Source organism: Xiphophorus maculatus, chromosome 22 (assembly GCF_002775205.1).
Source record: "Xiphophorus maculatus strain JP 163 A chromosome 22, X_maculatus-5.0-male, whole genome shotgun sequence".
Classification (NCBI taxonomy): domain Eukaryota; kingdom Metazoa; phylum Chordata; class Actinopteri; order Cyprinodontiformes; family Poeciliidae; genus Xiphophorus; species Xiphophorus maculatus.
Window position 1 is genome coordinate 10,698,998 of NC_036464.1, and position 15,675 is coordinate 10,714,672.

At 36.2% G+C, this 15,675-nt stretch overlaps 1 protein-coding gene across 30 annotated transcripts in view; it reads right to left on the reverse strand.

The window, feature by feature from the left end:
• nrxn1 (neurexin 1) overlaps positions 1-15,675 on the reverse strand; it is a 258,531-nt gene that overhangs the window by 49,357 nt on the left and 193,499 nt on the right. The gene's annotated exons all lie outside the window — the stretch shown is intronic.

Genomic DNA, 15,675 nt, shown 5'->3' on the forward strand with positions numbered 1-15,675 from the left:
CAGAAACAGTTGGGGATTTTGAGTTTTCCCAAAACATAATTCTTAATCTTTTTGTCTCATGAGATGAAAATATAGTTACATTGTGAAAGGTTGAGAGTGAGCTGATGTTGAAAACAACATAATGCTTTTCTGCCAAGACACATTGCATCTATGAGTGATTCATTTATTTCCTGTATGACAAGAACTGCATTGCTTTTAGAGCTTTTAGAGCATTTTATAACTCAGATTGGTTTGTGGAAAGTAACAGAGTTTTATTTTGTTTACTGCTAACTGTGATCCCATTGTTTCAAAAAGTCTCCCCTTGAAGTGTCATATATAGCACCTTATTTTCTGTGTGAATAGCATTTATCACAATTTGTTTTTCCATTGCATATGCATTGCATGATGCTATCCAAGTGTGTGTGTATGTCACACTGAGCTTTCTGTTAAAGGTACAAAAAATGCATTTCTTTGAAGGAGTATTATATACCAGTACCATATTTATTCCCACCTAAAATAACTAAAAGTACTAATAGATGTATCACATCAGGTGAACATTACTAGAACATCATTGTTTGAAGATTTGTTTTTAACACTAGGTTTCATGTTTTCATGTCTTGACTGTTGAGGTAAGACTGAATGCTGTGGGAATTTTAAAACGGTGTCTGAGGCATTCAGATAAAAGTCTGTGGCTTATGAGTCTGGGAAGGGGTTTGAGCTCAAAATAATTTGAAATCATTCATTGCAAAGTACTGAAATGGAGGGAATTCAAAACAACTGCCAACATGCCCAGGCTTGGCCTTCTAAAGCAATCGGAAATTGAAAGGGATCCCCTGATAAACAGAAGTCTGAAAAAACTAAAGAATAAGCTCACCAGCAATAAATCCACCATCTACCGTATATCAGACAGCGCTTGACAAACATGTGAACATCTGAAGTAATTTGAGCCTAAGATTGTAAGAAAAACTATTGGTGGTAAGGTCTTATTCCTCACCAAAAAAGATGTGTGTTGATATCTTTTGTTTCATATGTAAAACAAGGTTATTTTTTTATCTGGTGCAATTAAATCACTTTGTATTTCAGAGATAAGAAGATTAGACATTGTTATGAGAACATTTATTAACAATGAACTGAATATTTAATGGGGCGTCCCAGTTTTTACACAATGAGATTCATTACCTTTTGTATTATGCTGTCTATTTATATATGTAATTAAATAACAAAATTAAGTGAATTATTCAGCTAATATTAACTTTACCTGCTAAGCCCCTTTGTGTACAGTTGCCATCTGGCACTCTTTATTTGCTACAAACATGAATAATCCTCTTAACTCTGTCTTCATAAGGCACAATTCAATCTGTAAAGTTTTTTAGGCCCTTTTAGGCACCTTCATTACACAAGCTGCGTGAACTCCAACTATGAAGAAATAATACAAAAATACCTCAGAGGTTTAGAACTCATCTTATCCACAGTCTCCTTCACATAATGAGTATTAGCTTTAATAAGCTCCTTTTACAGTACATGATCGAAGTCCCTCAATCCTCCTGTTTAATCCATTGAAGACGAGTGCGTATGTCGGTGCAGCCGACCGCTCTCTCTGCTTATGAACTGCAGTGAAAGCAGCATTTGGTCAGAGGCTCAGCCTAGTATAGCGGCGCAGCACTTTGCATGTCATTATCCAGTCAGCACAACCAATATGATGCCGCCTCACCATCTCTCTTTCCAACTCCCCCATGTGCACAGACCGACTCCTTTTCTGAGTCCGCCACTAAACAAACATGAGTATGCACACTCTGAGAGCCCAGCCCCTTGAAGTGCACAGAAGAGTCGAGTATGTCAGAACTGCCAGCAGCCACAGCACAATTAAAGCCATTTGTAATGTGTCACACCACGTTACCAAAACTAGGACAATATTATGGTGTGTAATGTAATTTCAACAGATTATATAATCTGATCCAGTAAAGCTACAGTGCTAACATAATTTACTCACTGCTTGCAGGCCCTAACATTGACCTGCTAAAATGGAGAAGCAAATAGATACAACAGCTATAGTCAGGTTTTCAGACCTGACCAAGGGCTTATCTGAAGACACTTGTGTTGTGTGTAAAATCTTGTTAAACTATGCCATTCAAAGAGATGTACTCTTCCACCATAAAACATTGATAAATGAGCTTCTCAGTAGGAGGAAGCACAGGAATAGAGCAGATTCCACTAGCATATGGTATAATCAGACTTTACAGCTAGGCTGGTTTTCACACAGTTTCCTGAATTTTAAAGTCTTGGATAATGGCATAAAAAAACATGAAACAAGCCTTTGCGGTTTTAAAATGGGACTTTCTTTCAAGGACTAGCACATACTGAACGCATTAATTCTGAACTTTTTTTTATGACTATCGCTCTTAGAAAAAGAGACAGGGTAAAAAAAAAGTTTCAGCCGAGGCACTAACCCAATTAAAATCCTGCTTTTAATAGCCTCCTTCAATTGACTTTTAATGTTCCCTGCGGTCTTGTTAATAAATTTACTGCATTTAGTCACAAACTGCCAACTTGAATTTTCAAAGCATAAAGAGCGCCTCTGCGGTGGTGTAGAAAGAGATGAGGAGGTAGATGAAAGACAGTAGAAAGGCATGTACGATCAGATTGAAGAAATTAAAATTCAAGAGACAAAAGTAATTTTGCCCCCTGAACTTTTATACATTTTCTCATGGAAAAATCACATTTTTTAAAATATATTTTACAGGGATTTTGTTTGGAGCTCAACGTAAAGAAATATCTTTCAGTTTTTTTCACAAATGAATACATAGCATATATATTCACCTCCCGAGTCAATCTTTTCAGTAACAACTTCAAGTCTTTTGATATTTTTGAAGGTCTTTTTTTGGATTTGTACACCAAGATAATGAAAATGTTGCCTTCTCTTCTTTGTAAAGCTGTATCCTTGCAAAGGAGTGTCTGTGAACATCAATTTTCAAGTCTTGCCACCGATTCTCAAATGAATTAAGATCTCAGTTTTGACTGGGTTGATCTAATGCTTTAATGTAAATCAGACTATTTTAAAAGTCCAACTCTATGCACAGGGCTCTATGTCTTTCAGTAATTAGCTCCATATATTCCCATTAACTGTATCTTGGTAGGATTTAATTTAGTCATACCCAAGTAAAAAAAAAAATGGATAAAAATACAAATACCCAAATTCTTGAGATGCAACAAATGTAGTAAACAAAACTCCATTTGTTGTTGCTTCTGTTATCTGAGCTGTGATCTGTATAAAAATATTTTATAAATATAAATCTGATACATTTCAACGTATACTGAAAAGAGATTGACTTAGACAACTAGTTATATGTTAATTTTAGAACTAAGACGAGCCTAATCCTGGAGCATAAATGGGGTGTTGGCTTATGTCAGGGAGTGATTGATAGATGCTAACATAAGCCTAGCCATTGCACCCTGCTCAATTTTAGGGCTGCTCACTTGGTAAGTGCTGGTCCCCACAGGGCAGTCCCCCCAGGAACATACTGCACAGAGCACACACACACCACACCCCAACAGCTCAGCCCTGCCTGACACTCGGCACGCTGCTTTGATTAATTGCTCATCAAGCTGCAATAGAGTTTAATTAACTGATGAAGTTGATCCACTATTCTCCTCTAATCTGCTCTTTTTTATGCTTCCAATCCTTGCAGCTGGAGGGTGGAGTAGCTGCAGCAGCGCTCAGAGTGTCAGTTTGTCGTTAAAACTCCCCATCTGCACTCATTATACCAACACAGAAACTTGTTATACCAGCTATAAAATTACACGATATCCTCAGCAGACCAAGTGTTTTTTTTTTCCTCTGTAGTCATTAGGTTTGTTGAGTGGTATCATTATTTTCTCCCAATCATGTCTGTAAACTATGTTTGAACAGATGTGTTAAACAGTCAAAGTAGTTTATTAAAATGACAGGGAAAAATAAATCAATTAATTTAAAAAAGGCCATTGCTACCTATGTATTTCTCCAAGGATGTCCATGAATAGCACATTACATCAGTTTTTCACACTGGTGTTTTGGTTAAAATTATATGGTGTGCTGTTTACAATATGCCTGGAGCTCAAACAAACCAACCGCAGCAAGTCAGCAAGATACGCTGGTGTTCAAAAGATTTGTTGGGGTTGGACTTATTGTCCCTGCAAAAATGTAAAAAAAAAACAACAGCAACAGAAAAAACCCCACAAGAATTCAGGAAAAGTCTTACAGACTATGTTGAGACCCTTCTCCGATTTCTGCAAAAATGAACACCTCAGCTAAGTCCATCCTAATGTTTTGCTTGTTCATGAGCAATTCGCATTGACAACCACTGTGCTCCTGTCACATTCTGTATCTCATCAGTCTGACGCCACAGGACAAAAACACGTCTCTCTTCAGCGAGGATGTCTGTGAGGGGGGTCTGCTGGCAGGTGAGAGACCACCTCTGTCATCCCCTCAATATGAAATGTGTTTGTCTCTACAGGATGTGTGCATGTTGAGGGGATGTTAGACTCTGGTGAAGCTAAATGTCTTAACGCAGCTAACACTGGAACACTGTGCTCTGCACCTTATCTTTTAATTACTTCTGACAGTCTTTGGCTTCATTTTAAAGCAAAGCTTGGCAAATGAAATTACATAAAAAAAACAAATAATGATGAGAAATAAAAGAGATTCATTTTTTTCTGCCCGAACAGCATGTGGCCCTCATGGTGATCATTATATACAAATTTATTTTAATGACAACAACAAGTATAATTGGTAAAGGAACTATTAAGAATAAATCTAATTTTACAAGCCCACCACTGCTTGATGGTATTCTGCTATTTATAACATTTGTTTAAATCTACTAAACAAATGTGAGAAAATCTTTTGTGATTTAGAAAACTGTGATAAATCATTTTAAAAGTTAACATTTACATGTCAATCAGCCACACCCCGAGGTTTAATGATTCTCGAATGCAGGATAGGATGGCAACTAGCCTAACTTTGCTAAAGGATAATTTCTTTATTAAACAAGGTGCTAAATAACTTACTCAATTTACACTCTGATGTAATTATATTCCCTGATGTAATTATAAAATGATTACAGTGATAAAATAGTTATATATAAAATGCTTGGCTGCATTTCCTATTTTATTTTATGCTGTTATTCTAATCAAACTCTCAACATGCCTGCTAAAAAAGCAAATTATACTTGCAAAAGCAAGGTGCTAAATAACTTTTAAAATTTACACTCAGATGTAATTATCAATTTATTGTTACTCTAATGAGCATAATTCAAGTGATAAAATAATATAATTAATGCTTGACTGAATCCTCCCATTACTTATTTATTTATTTACCTATTTATTATGAGCAGGTCTGCATAATTCCAGTTATTACAACAATTATCCAACCTTCCAGTAATTATCATTTTGTGTATCTCTATAAATTATATAGAGATAATTTATCATATATCTTTGTCATTATATTGATGGTTCTAAACTACTTCTGTTGATTCATCACAATGTAATACCTTATAGCTTAGTTGATTAGCTTATTCTAAAGTCAAGGAACTATATCAAGTGATTTTATAAGAGTAAGGCTCATCAAAGACAAAATTTATAAATTATTAGACAGCAGTTGGAGAGATTGGCCAGATTAACAAGAGATATAATGTTATTTCATCATTACAAGAGAAAGTACATGAACATCTTAGTAGATCTCAAAAATTTGAATATGAAAGAATGTGAAAGATATTAGTTGATATTACTGCCATCAGATCTGAATATGAATCAAAGCTGAAAGAAATTCATATATTATATAGAATCATCACACACTGAGTGATTCCAAGCCTTCACTTCTTGTAAATTTGATAATTACGGCTCACATATAATGAATGCCCAAAATTCAGTCTGAGAAAATGAGAATACTATGAAAAAGATCATTACTGGAAACTCAAATCAACACCCTATTCAGCTAATTAACTCAAAACACCTCCAAAGGTTCCCTGAGCCTTTAAACAGTCTCTCACTCTGGGTCAGTAGGCTACACAATCGTGGGTAAGACCGCTGACTTGACAAATGTCCGAAAACATCGAAACCCTTCACATGGACGGGAACCCACAAAATGTTACTGCTGAAGAAGCTGAGAGAGGAAATGCACAAAATCCACGTTGCTTGAAGTCCAGGGTGAAGTTTCCACAGTCAGTGATGGTTTTCTATACTATGTCATCTGCAGGTGTTGGCTCACATTTTTACTGATTTTTGTTTGTGAACTTTTCAGAAGTTCACAGTCTACCTGGATATTCTAAAGCAATTCATGATTTCCTTTGCTGACAAGTTGTATGGAGATGCTGATTTTATATTCCAGCAGGACTTGGCACCTACTCACACTGCCAAAGGTACTGAAAGCTGCTTCAATGACTGTGGTGTTACTGTTCTATATTGGCCAGAAAACTCCCCTGACCTTTAACCTAATGGAAAATCTCTGGGGTGTGGTCAAGAGGAAGAGGAGAGAGATCACAATAAAAAGGCAGCTGATCTGAAGGCAGATATCAAATTAATCTTGGCAATGTATTTTAAATTTGGTCTCTTTTAATTCTAAAGCTCATTGCTTGATAAAGATGGAATCTGTGGCATATTGTTTTATTTTACTGAGGTTGGATTCAAATAATCTTAAATTGACAGAGTGGGCTACTTTCTTTTTGCACTCACTGAATAATCTTGAAATCACCCTGTTTTTTTGTTTTTTTAAATAAGGTTGTGGAATGTGACCTGCTTGCTTTTGGTAATGAGCATGAAGTTTGATAAAACTAAAGTGTTAAGTAGGGAATTTACTGTAATATGAAAAAAAACAACTTTTTGTACTCATTAGAAGTAGAGTCATTAAGCCTACATTGAGCTGGAACTGACAGATGTGTCAGTAAAAGGAGCTGATCGATGGCACTTTTCAAAAGGCACTGATCGTCTTTTCCTGCAGTGGCATTTGCTGCCTGTCTAAACTCTTTCTGCGGCTCTATCCAGCTTGTGACATATTCCATCAAGTGAGGTCAACAGATATCTGAAATTTCGTTCTCTCCCTCTCAAAGAAATCAATTCAGGTTTCAGGTGATTCTCCTGTCTGTCCACTTGTGACAGCCGGCTCACAGTCGGGGTGAGTTGACCTTCATCTCTGTCCTCTCCGAGAGGACTTCCTGCATCCCCCTGAGCATAGTCACAGTCCAGCTCACCTCATCTGTACGATTCATACTGCATGCCTTTCTGGCCAAATAAGATCACATACTATCAAGTGCCTTCTCAGGGTGATCGGAGATAGCACAATCACTTGAGTAAGAAATAGGGAAAATACGTAGTGAATTGAGTTGAAGTGGCAACATATGCTTAGAGGGAAGGAACATATGTGGTGAGTAACCCTTCATTTCACATTATGACTCAAACAGACAATGAAAATTATTATCTTTGTCATAAAATTTCATAGGGACAAATATTTTACTTTGCCCTCTCAGAAATGATCTCTTTACATGTTGCTGTGTTTTGAAATCTCAGTTATTGGGGTGAAAGGTCCTGTCTTTTACTTCAACCTCTTCCCCTACCAAAGCATGCAACACACCAATATATTTACAAAGGTATTCAGTTTCCATAATTTCCATATGATGTGTTTCCTAGTTATCAGTGAACACAATTCATGAACAACAAAACAACAGGCAAATACATATTATTAAAAAAGACATCAACTATTTCTTAAAATAAGATATAGTCCTTTTCATTTTTGCCATGATAGTAATTACCTACAATCCATATAATGGTTAAAGAGAAAATGGCATTAGGCTTGTCACTTTCTGAATGCTCCTGCTTTCATCAGGAAGACAGCTGCAGGGCTCACACCGTTTCAGGTCAATGGTAATACACCGTTTTAAAGTTATTCTGAAAGGCAGACATATCCAATGCAAGCTGCCCTTAATCTACATTTTTACTGATTTTTGTTTGTGAATCTATTTGAAATGTTGCACTGGGAAACTAGAGTAAATTACAGCTTCACTACTGAATGAAAAGTGTTAAGCTAAAGCTACAGGACGTACAGTACATGGTTTGGGTACCCAAATAGAAAGAGACGGAAGGAAGAGATATACTTTGCAGTAGCTACGATTTTTGTAAAAGAACTAAGGAGTGAAAAAATAGAAATGTGATGCATTCCTAACTATAATGAATAAAGCACACAGACAATGCTATAATAAACCAATAGTTATTTGCAGTTTTCTCTTTGAAAGATTTTGTCTATAATTATTTAGACACGGTCAAAACATTTCTTGGAAGAAATGCTTGGCACAATGTTTTGGCTTTTCTTAATACATTTTTGTAAGCCCAACCCCTAACACAACAAATGTCTAGTTAAATATTGCAGCATTATCTTTCAAATGGTAATTAATGATTTTAGTACTGAAAGCAGTATCAGTTTATAATTATGGCCAGAGGACGAATGTTGATTTGAACCTAGTATGCAGTAAGTTGGTAGAATACAAAATGTTTGCCCTAAAACAAATTCTTAAAAATGGAAGCCAGTCTAATCATTTAGATTTTTGCTCCAATTGTTTAATCATATGCAATCGGAGCAAAAATGATGCAGTTATAGAAAGTTCGGATGCAAATTCAACTAGTTTGACACATAAAACTTTAAATTAATTTATAGAAGAAAAACATAACTTCAGTTTGATGCTTGCTAGCTTAAAATAAAGTATGATGATGAAACCACGAACTGTGAAAAACAAAACCACAAAAAAACCCAAAATCATCTATGTTGTAATTCTCCTCTCTGCTACTGGCACTTATACATAAGAGTATAACTTTGTTGGATTTAGAGCAATGGATGCCTTCCAGCTAACTTCAACAGCCCCATTAGATGTAACATTGAAGCTATCTCTCATTTGGCAAGAGAACCTGGAAACTCCTGCCCGTTGCATTTGCAGCACAAATTAATTCAGGGCCTTACCGCTTGTAGAGAAGTGGTTCAGAAATAGATGTGTTGCTGGCTAAGACCAAAGTTATAAGCACATCAATTAACAGAAAAGATAGTGGGAAATTAGATTGTGATAAGTTTATTTAACAATCCAATCTTTAGATTCTTTTTTGTTTATCAATGACAGTTAAATTGCCAGTTAAAACTAAATCAGACCAATTTTTTGTGAACGTTCCAGGTTATAATGCCTGTTGCTATGGTAATGGGAGAGATATACTGTATGTATGGGGCTGAAATTAGTTTTCTGTATTTTTGCATATCAAGCACACCTGTAGATTAAAAATGAATATTAGCTATTCAGATGGATAAATTCAAATGAGACAAAGCAGCCTTCTAAATTAAATTTCTTTCAACCATATTTTAAAAAAAAATTGCAATTGCATGTGCTGGACTCCAATTGAAAGACTGTAATAATTATGGTCTGCCAAGTGGTGCTAAAAATTGTGATGTCTACCATGTTAAACTAGTAAATGGAAGATACTGGCAATGGCTTAAGAAGTGCTCAGCTAAAGATAATCCCAAAACAAATGAGAGCTTTTGCTATCTTTGACATTGTTTACTCTTTCAGGTTCCTTCTAAAGTGCAAAAGAAATGGTCAAGGCAAAACGAGACAAATATGAAAAGAAAAAAAATACTGCTTTACTGTTGGAATGATTTCTTTTAAGCACAAAAGTACAAAAAGAACATATAGTTATTCTTCAACAAGAAAAAAATTACAAAGTCCTATTCAACTTTACAATTTTACATTTTCAGCTTAATTTCAAGAGAACAATGGAATCTGCAGAACTTGAACGTAGTGATTTCCAGAATACTGGCCATAAAATTTGACCCTACCACCCTTTGTTTGTGGCACAGTCAGCAGGCTCTGATTAAAGGATCTGCAAGGAACATTTCAATGCAACAGTCTGGAATATACACTGGGGCTTGTCCATGTTAGAACATGTTTCCCCAAGTTACAACCAGGATCTTATGCTAAAACATTCCCGATAACAGAGTAAAAGCAGAGTAACAATATGTGCTGGATGATGAACAATGATTTCAGTGTTTTCTTTAAGAAGAGAAGAATGTTTTCAATCATACTACTTTTTTAGGCAGACATACACAGGCAACTTAAAAACATGGTTAGTCTTAAAACGACACCAATACTAGTGAAAGTAAATGTCTGGAAATGTGAAATGACTGACTGCCTTCATCCAGGAAAACTTTAATCTAACCATTTTATTAATTTGCATTTTGGTAGGAGCTGAAAACCAAAACATCTACATTAGAGCCTGCGTTAGCAACCAAAGTATTTATATGGTTTCCACCTTTACAAAGAAAAAACGAAAATGTGTTTCCTATCAAGCTGCCCAGAGTGGCATTACCATTATGCACGGCCAGCTATCAACAAGGAGCACAAAAAACAAACACCCCTCGAAAGAACAAAATTAAAGTTGAATTTATATAGCCAATAGCTCTTATTTAACTAGGTTAAAGCGTTTTAGGGTGCACTTTTCTGAGAAGAAAGCCCTGAAGAATTTGCTTCCGATACTTCCACAACACTGAGAAAGAGCCAGGCTTTCAAATTGCCACCATCAATCAAGAGGTTTTAAATGATGCAACAAGCAATTTCATGGATGGTTTTTTTCAACTTTTTCCACATTATTCCCCATCAGCCCCATGTACTGTACCCCATTTTTTCTTCAAACAACCTGCCTCTGTTTCCCATTGACTGCGGCAGCACAGATAAAAACAGAGTCCTCTCAGGACTCTCTCGTTTATTCATGTCCAGTAACTTCTCTGCGTCTTTTTCCACATGTTTACATAGCTCAATGATTTTCCTATTCCAACACAGCAGCAATTTCATCCCTGAAGAGAAATCCATTAAAACATCTGAAACAAGAAGTGTTATGTCATGACAAGAAATAGTCTTTATTCAAACTTTATAAGAATAAACCTCGCTCTGTACTTTTGATAATAGAGAACTGCTTCCCTTCATAAAATATTGCAAAAATATTTCTGCTCTCAGCAGTAGTGACTTTTTAGATTTTTTTTTTTTGTTTTGTTTTGTACACTAGGTAGCAGATCAGATGGGGTGTGAAGGTTACAGTTGGTGTATTTGTGATATTGAATCTGGTCTCAGTGTTTGTCTGAGAGCTGTAAAATTGGAATATCCCCAACAGCAAGCGAGTGAGGTGAGATCTAGTTATAATCAATTCAGGCTCTGCACATTAGCACATGAAACTGCCTACAGAAAAGCTCACAGTGTGTTTTTCATATAAAGAAAATGATAGGAAACAGAAGATAAAAAAGAAAAACATGCTTCTCAGAAGCAGAAAAATGTACCTTTACAATGATTCAAGATTACAACACAAAAACACCAATTCCCACATTTGACTCAAACCCATACCATTTGACAACAGCAAAACCTAATTTTGCGGCAGCAATTTGGTACACAAAGCTGAACTGTTGTACTTTACATGAAAGAGAAAATTTGATTCAAACCCAAAATAAACAACAGGCTGATTATTGTGGAGGATAGCCATGGAATTGCTTGTTTCCTGGAGTAAATTGGATATTTACTGAATGAATGTTTGTGCCTTGATTTTCTCTTGTATATTTTGTAAATTCCTTTGTGTAGAAAACCACAAATTTTCATCACACAATGAGGGAAGACACAGAGGAAAAGCAAAGGAAATTAATCTTTATTTTCATTCCCAGAATGACCATATGTTTTAGACAGCAGAAAACATAGAATTATTTTGCTGATTTATTTTGCATGTCAAATAAATAAATAAAAAAAAAAAAACACCCTTAATAGGTCCTGTCATAGTTGAACATATATTGTTTTTCATTTTTTAATCTGTTTTTGAGAATGGCTATGTCCCCATCTGCCTTGTTATGGAGAACCTGGCCGACTGATGAACAGACGGCCAAGATGACTGAACCTGACTGAGTGTTATATAGAGAGTTTATAAGCTGGAATCAACTACATCACTGATGCCTTGGATAATAGGATATAGCATTACAGTTGCAAGGACACAAGGGGCATATAAATTAAGAAGTGGGATTGCTGTGCTTTTCGACAATTTCCATTGCAATGTTTCTACTGTCCAGTTGGATGTACAAGTACTAGGTTGTATACTTCTGTCCAGATGAAGAGGTGGGTCATTGTTTATCCTGATGCTGTGATTAATGTCTGGTTTAACACCCAATAATGTCCTGAAAAAAGTAAAGAATTCTGCCACCCACTGTCAAGAGCAAGAGTTGGTGCATGGAGACTAAGGTAAGGCTAAAAAGAAGTAACTGATGTCCAAGGAGTCATATTGAAGCAAGTCCTTCAGCTGCTTGTTTATGAAGACATGTGACAGTCCTGCATGTCCCTCTTCTACTGTTTGTACTTTTATATCTGAAGGAGTGTTGTACTTCAATAATATCCTTAAAGCAACAGCAAACAGTTTTGTTTCTTTATATATTTTTGATATAAACATTTGTTACTTTGAAGAGGTTTATTCTGTTTTGATAGACAGCTGAATGGACACCAAAAACAGATTTTTTTTAAGTCTTGTACTTTTGGAAATGACAGTAGGAATTTTTTTAAAACTGGGCTTTATTTAAAATCGCACTGGCTATAAATATTGTGCTTATAGTAGATAACTCTGCTGGCATTTTCTCTTAGCATAAAGCCAGATTAGCGTGCAAGACACTTAATCTCTAATGGTCAGAAAGGAGCAAAGACCAGTGAGGAATTCCTGAAACACCTCCAATCTAAAAAAAATATTGTAGTGATTTATGCAATGAAGTGATGTGAAAAGCAAAACTGGTGTAACGATTTAAGTGAATGTCAAAAGATTTATTCACTCCAGATAAGATGTAAACTGCTTATAACCATTTCAAAGAACTTCCCTTCAAAAATGCAAAACTAAGTCTCACATCTGGTTTTCTCACTCTCAACACTCTCAATCACACATAAATACATTTCGTTGTCTTCCAGGAAGACAAATAAATGGACAGATTAATTAATAACATAGTAAAAAGGTGTTCAGTAATTGTCAAAATTCAATCAGTAAATCAATATGTTTCATAACTTTATTATAAGAAGTTTTAGGTCATAAAACAACACAAGGCAGTTTCATGTAGGGCCTTTTTGTTTTCACAGGATTATCTAACATTTGTAAACACCTGCAAACTTTCTTTGCACACATTGGAAAGATTAAAGTGATCTCCTCCTTCTGTCCTGTGGCAGACATACAATAAGAAAAAGCCTTTTTGGGGCACAGTATAGTGTGAAAAGTCTAGCCAGCAAGCATCACTATGAATCAGCTGAGACTGTTTTAAAACCTAAATATGTCTTTCAGTAAATGGCAGCTGTGGTACTTTCTATTCTTCTTTTCAAGACAACAAGTTATTTCTGCAATTGGCATTACTTTCAGCTAAAATCAATCATCTAAACAGGCACTGAGATATTTTGGATGATCATTAATTATATCTGAATTCCTGAGGAGGGACTCCATTTCTCATTCAGCCCACTCGATTTCAACATTGCATGAAATGACTCTCTCTTGTCATGTATTTCGAGAACTGTAAGAAGCACCTGCCCAGGGATAAATGGAGTGGGATGGAACCTGCCAATGAACAAGATGACAGTGGTGGAGACAGCTTCTCAGGTTCCCTGGAAGGTGATCGAAAATAGGGACCAAGTGACACATTTCTGGATGTTTGTCATCTCTCCAGAACTGACCAGGCACTCTCATCTTAGTTCACTGTTTTTTGATGCAGTCTTGTCTCTGCTTGCCATCCTCAACATTGTCAAATCTCACAGCAGTGTTTCTGAAAAAAGCGTGCATTGCAGTCAAGGTTTCAGAACAACCTATCACACTTTTGTGCTTCTGTGAAATGAGCTTTTATCATCTGATGCTCTAATGTGGAGGATGTATCAAAGAGACGCAACACATTGGCTTTGAATAAGATTTTTTTTCCCCAAGGGATTTGGATGTTATCTGCCTCATGCATCTTCATTCTGTGCAGAATATTTATCTTATCATTATGTAAAACATGCTTTCTTACCACATGTTGTGTTGCAGTTTGGTGGCTAACAGGACAAACTACTGACACATCTTAGTTTCATTAGGAGAAAGAAATTGATTCTCCAAATAAATGGACAGATTCATTCAGGCATATGATGTAATTTAAAAATAAAGAGATGGAAAAACAGTAACATTCTCAATGTGTTAAGATTTTTGTCAGTTATAAAACATAACAGCAGATGGTATAGTTAAGTACTGGTATAGTATAAGTCTGACAAGCCTGTTAGTTTGAACACTCCAAGGATTTTCACACTCTTCCAAAAAATCTTACAGTGATATGTCACCTTTATATCGAAGTAATAGAAGCTTTTAGCGATTGACAGCATCTCTGAACATTTCTGAACCAACCGTTTAAGTCTAGGACGGCTTCTTTAAATTTTGTTCTTCAAGGAGCTTGGTTGTACCTTCTGTGAGGGATTTGACCGAGTCTCCGAGGGTCTTGTTCTCCATAGCTAATGACACCACCTGTTACTGGATTCTAGGGATTCCCACAGCACCATGAAACTCCTTGTGGAGGATTACAATAAGTGTCTGTCTGGCATCAAAGCTGTACGACCTTTCATCAATGCCACCCAGATGTCTTCATATTCTCCATCAGAAGAGGACTGCTGGTAAGGCAATCTGAGTGAGTTGGGGGTAAGAATTACAGAGTTTGTCTCTCTGATGTCTTTCCACAATGAAATCAATCATTCAGGTTGTTGTGGCTAATAAGTGTCCAGCAGTTTTTAAGTTCACTGCACCATAATAAGCTGTGCTTGTATTTCAGTTCAGTTTTTTGTTAAGTTTTGTTTTGTTGTGAAGTGCATTTGTGAAGGCATAATTTTTTTGTGCATTTATTAGTTTTCTAAGCCAATATGTTATGACTTCAAAATGGTAGTAAAGAAATTACTTTTGCTGCTTTCAGTGTTTGCTGACACCCTAAACCTTGCAGTACTACTCAGACATTTTGATAACCTCCCAAGGCCTTGCTGATGTAGGCAAACCTACTCTGAGCCCTTTGAATTAACGCATGAGGAGGTCAGTGGTAAAAAGACACAGCACATGTCAAGCTGTATTGGCATCTTAAGGGTAATGTCCTGATGAAGTGTTCAGTCTCAAGCACTGAAGAGTGATGTTTTTATTAAATCCTCTATTCTTTAGTAAATGACTCCTAAGTGGGAGCTTAATCCATGTGCGTCATCGTAATTTCATCATGAAAATGTAAGGGGCACATACTTTTGTTGTAAAAATATGATCATAAGGGGCCATGGTAATATGAAGGAGCCTTGTGTTAGGTCAAGTGAGCTGAAACTGATGGTGGACATAATTAATGGTCTGAAATAGACTAAGAATTAGTGCTGGGCTGGGATGTTAATTGACTATGATACTTGGACTGGTGCCTCTCTGCCGGAGGCTCTTAGTCTTTTTCTCTGTGCTTTGCTGTATCACTTTGCTTCAATTTTTACTGTCCTATTACTTCCCCTTCATGTTTCCTCCCAGACTCGCCCTCCTACTCAAGTTCCCTCTCTCTTTTTCTGTGTTCCCTATGCTGCTCTTGAGAGTCTTCTTTCACTTGAAGGTGTCTAGAACTTCAAAAACAGAGACAAACCTTTAACATCAACTTCTCAAGTTGATTCATACTCAAAAAGT